Here is a 5,268-nt window from a genome sequence, read left to right as displayed (position 1 = left end):
AAGATGCAGTCTGCAGGAGGAATTTCTTCTTCTGGGAAACCTCAATTTTGACCTCAAGTCCTTTCAACTGATTGAGTTGCCACTCAGGTTATCTCATATTATCTCCTTTACTTCAAATCAACTGACTATGAGCATTAATCACATCTACAAAATACCTTCACAGCAACCCCTACATCAGTGTCTGACTGAATAAGTGGGGACTATAGCTTAGTCAAGTTGTCACGTAAAACTGACCATCACATTTTCTTCACAGCTTTTAAAACCAGTGATTATAATATTACTCATCCTAAACAACACGTCATTTTTTAGGGCTGATGTCTAGGCACAGACATACCACAAGAAATACCTCTGAGCAGCTGACTCAGCGATTAGTAGATTACAAGGACTATGGGCTAAGAGACAAAATGCGAAGATGTGGATCTGGCCACAGCCCGGGCCTCCCTCACCGCCAATCAAGAAAGATTTAGAGGAAATGCTCTGAACAAGAACTCTTCTTCCAAAATGCCACTGCAAACCATCTGTTTACCATGATAAAAACTAGAAAAAAAAATTTTTTAAGGAGCCAATTATTTGCTAGAGAAAAAAAATAGAGAAAAAACATATTAGTGGAGAGGCCATTGTGATTCATGACATTCATTTATCTAGGACTTAAAATCACAGAATTTTCCAGCTATAAAGGATCTTAGAGATAACTTTGTCCAAGCTACAGATGATGGCACTGAGAATCAGAGAGATTTATGAATTGCAACGTCAAAGAAGTTACTCAGTATCATAGCCGAGACAAAGAGTCGTAATCCCCAAGCCAAAGCTCTCTCCACATCTCCACTCCAGCAAGACAAGGATATGTGCACAGGCCTATCATGCAAGCCTTCTACCTCCTCAGCAAATCCTGCAGTCGAGCTCTTTACTGCTGGCATTTACTCTGACAGATATCAGTAACTACAAAAGGGTACACTGTTAACACAAGATGACAAATTCTAAAATTGGCTTGTTTTCACAACTGTCACTTTTTAAGAGGTGAACAACCTTTCTCTGCTTCTTTAAAAACCTCTGGATTTCAGCCAGCTCAACATCCCCGCACTTCCTCCCACAATCACTTGCTATGAAAATGTCATTATTCTATTTTGAAGAGGCTAGAGCAGTTGTGCTTCTTTTGTAATAACTATGTTTTCTTAAAAAGGAGAAAAAAAAGTAATGAAAGCCAGGGGCAGAAAAGCTTTCATGGATCAGTCATGCTCCCAATGTATACAGGAGAAAATAAAGTAGAAAATACAGTGTCAAACCCCATGTCAAAGGCAGAATCCCCCTTTCTCTGCAGCTTTGTTTTGATCCAGGATTGAAAGAAATGTCTTGCTGCCCATCCTCAAAGAGTGCATCCAGCAGCCCTGTACCTGATGAACCACCTAATTCAAGGAGCAGAAACAATTCACCCTATCCAACACCCAGCAATAAATTCTCTTTCCTGAAACCTATTAGTTGAGAATCTTTGGTAGCAAGATATAGAAATCTACAGCAAGATTAAGCAAGCAAAAAGATAATATATTGGGTTCAAATTTCAAAAATCCCAAGTAAGGTGGCCGTCTCTGTGACAGCTTTGCCCTAAGGAATAAGAACCAATAGTAAATAGTATGTTCTTCTTCCCCAGGAAATGAGGGAGAGGAGAGAGAGAGAGATAATGGAAAAAAGATGGAGTTTTTGTTGTTTTTTCCGTTCTTAACTCACGTAAAGGTAAAGTAGCTTCAAAGTAATAAAGAGCCTCTTTGGCTAGTCATATTTCCTTTGTAAGGAGTATGCTAATTTATTAATTAGGCTCACTGATGATAAAGATAATCAGCAGCTGCGGAAACCTGTCATCAATTAATGGTATCAAAAATAGGTACTATTCTGATTGTACCTTCTGACACCAAGTAGCCCAACTGATTATCAATGGCCTATTTGATAGAAGCAAGGTAATCACCTCACTGGGATAAGATCAGTTGGTTTTTTGTTACTTAATGCTTGTATGGTAGCTTTCATTTAAATGTTGACATGGCCTATCCTCTAGGTAGTAGGCCAATTGCCTCAAAAAGGATATACTATGTGAGGGATGCAATTGAGGCAGCCCTTTTCTCCCCACAGACCATGATGCCCCCAGTAAACCTTCTCAGTAAGGGAAGCACATTGAGTAGTAGCTGGAAGTTTGGCATCAAACCACTACAGCCACACTACTTGAGTTTATGTTTCAACTCCATAACCCTATTGGGTGTGTGGCTTGTGCAAATTACTAAACCTATGAATTCCTTGCTCTTCTTATCTGTGAAACAGAAATAATAGGGGGCCCATCTGAGAGGATTCTTGTGAAATTTAAATAAGACAAAGAATGCAAAGCACATAGCAAACAGTAAATACTAACAATTACTCTGGGTCAGAGCTTCCTAACCTTCTTCATAACACACATTTTGAGAAAAAAAAAAAAGTTAAAGTTCATATGGTGAACAGAAAAGACTAGGCTGTTCATAGCCACAAAGAGAGGCCCCCAGGGGCCCAGAGGCTGAAAGGCTCTGCTGCTTATCACACCTGCGACCCACTCACTATTGGCCAACTGAGAAACTCTCCTCTCCACACTGAATGTTTACTTCAGTTTACAGACATGTTTCTCGGGGCACTATCTGAGCCCCCAACTTAAACACTTCACATTTGCAGCAAACACTGTTCTCTCTCTCTTTGTCATAGACAGTTGCAAACTATTATATTTCCAAATAATATAAATAGAATTCTTCTGTAAAATATTCACCCCACATAATATTTCCAGACATGGAGTCATCATCACCAAGTCTTATGGTTTAAAAGAGGAAGATGCGGGACAGTTCTAAAGTTGAGGACTTCCATCGCCCAAACCCCTCCTTACCATTTTCAAGTATATGCCACTGGCCGAGGAGGAGGCTGAACCCAGGAAGACCTGCAACCAAGTAAACCCTTCAGGCCTCCATGCCGTCTCATCCTGCTCCTCTCTGCTCATGCATAGCAGCATCTCTCTTCAGACTGGCTTTCTCCTTTCACCAGTCTCTTGGCAAACATGGCTGCCCCTTCACGTTCAAGTTCATACGATAAAGTTGTAACTCTCTCTTGACTCTAGTTTCAAATTTCTGGTGAGAGAATATGATTGGACCAGCCAACGGAATCTGATTGACTCCGTTGCCCACTCTGGTGTAATCAATGAAACCAGGGCAGCAGGCAAGCCCAGTTACAGCCCGGCAGCCAGGGCAGACATTTAGGAGGTCAGTTCACGAAGAAAGAGGTTATAGACCCAAGGGCTGAGTCAATTGCATTGTCTACCCTGTCATCAGACCTGAAATACCCACTGCAAGTCATTCCTTTAACGCCCTAAAGACCTTTGTTAAAAATATATTGGTTTCTTAGCAGCACGATATTCTAAAATATTTTCAGTCATTAACATCTAAAAACGAATGTGCATATTTGACATGGAGCAGAAATGTTTCGATAAAAGTAAGGGGCCTGGGTGATTGTAAAAGCACAAGGCAATTATAGCAAACAATTGTCCTGCGCAGAGTATCCTAGGAAAACTGGAAGCTCTCTTGATGTATCCAATATATGTAGGGAGGCTTGGAGGTAAAAAATAAAAGGAAGGAGGAGGGAGGTGGCAGTAAGAAAGGCACTATGAATATGAACATGTAAACCTTCCTAGCAATCTTGGCCACAACCAGGGCTGCTCAAGGGCCATGGCACTAAAAGCTGTTCTAAATAGAGCATTAACTAATGATGCCAGATTTCTCCAGAAAAATGGCCAAAGTGAAAAAATTAGAGCTCAATAGAGGGTAAAATTATTCTGCCTGGCATAAAGGAAAATTTAGCTACAGGTTCAAAATTTCCAAATGAAAAACTAGAACACATAATCTGACAAAGAAATTTTGCACTATTTCAGAGTGAATGAGGCAGTCTGAAGAATATATTTTGGATATTCAAATATTGGAAATTACTAGTTAATTCAATAGTATATGAGAAAAGGAATAAGTTAGATGTATGCAAAGATAGAGTTAATTTGAGAGGGAATATTGAAACTGTTTTCAATTTTAAGAAACAATATAACAAACAGCAACACAGTAAACCAGAGAAATTTTTCAAGGGACTGATTGAGGTTATGGTCTGCGGAACTGCAATTCACCTCAGACTATTAGTCAATAAGCCAATATTAATTAAGAGGTCACACAGTGCTTTCCAGTGGGTTTTTTCCTTTTACTGCAATCAAGACAACATTAATTTGACTTATGATGAGCTAAATGAGTAGCTTTCAGAGTTGCCTTAGTTTCTAACATCTTCCAAAAAAGTATCAAATAAGGAATAATGCCCTCTATCTCCCAACAACCCCTTAACACACACACACACACACACACACACACACAGTCATTTCACGTCCAACTCCTTGAAAAAAGGTTCACTTAACCTTTGCATAACTCATGATACTCACCTTATCAGTTAAAATTTGAGTGAAAGTAACAGAAAACAACTTTAACTTATTTAAGGTGGAAAAAGATAGATAATGATAGGCCATGGGGCTGTCTCAAAGAAGCCAATGGCACGTGCTTTGGTCCACAACCACAAACTAGAAAACTAAAGGGATGAAGTTTCTTTCACCATGTCCTATGTTAGTCATCTCTTTCCACAAATAGGTTTCTCTTACAACAGATGGGAGATGGCCACTCCATAGTTCTGATGTTTACACTCAAAAGATCCGCTCATATTGAACTAAAATACATGAGTCTTACTTCCAAACTTATGATCTAGCCCAAATACCGTTTTTTAGAAAACTCTGATGATTCGCCCTTTTGAAATTAATTCTTCATTCCAGATAAAATCCCCATTTGGTACTCTTTCTCACATAGTCACCACACTCAATGCAGGTATACCTGTAACTTCACTTATCTCTTCCTTCTGCCTTATTGCTCATGCCAACTCTAAGCCTAGCAAGCATAACCTTACCGACTATGCAGACTCTGAACAAAGTCGACCTTCTCTTAAATCCTTCTTACCCACTGAGATCAATGTCATATCCCCTTTCTGAAACACTCCTATAACTCTTAACGAATCCTTCTTTCAATATTTATCTCTTCGTACCTTGCATTTTCATTGTTGATTAATACATTATCTCTTTCATTTTTATATTCCTTCATTACTTCTATTGTATTACATTACCAAATAACTTTATCACAATCTATACTTCACTAAATTTGTTCTACATATTTGGAATCCTTATTGTAACCTTAATAAAAC

The sequence above is a fragment of the Pteropus vampyrus genome, unplaced genomic scaffold (genome assembly GCF_000151845.1).
Source record: "Pteropus vampyrus isolate Shadow unplaced genomic scaffold, Pvam_2.0 Scaffold165, whole genome shotgun sequence".
Lineage (NCBI taxonomy): Eukaryota > Metazoa > Chordata > Mammalia > Chiroptera > Pteropodidae > Pteropus > Pteropus vampyrus.
Note: the sequence above shows the minus strand (reverse complement) of the source record.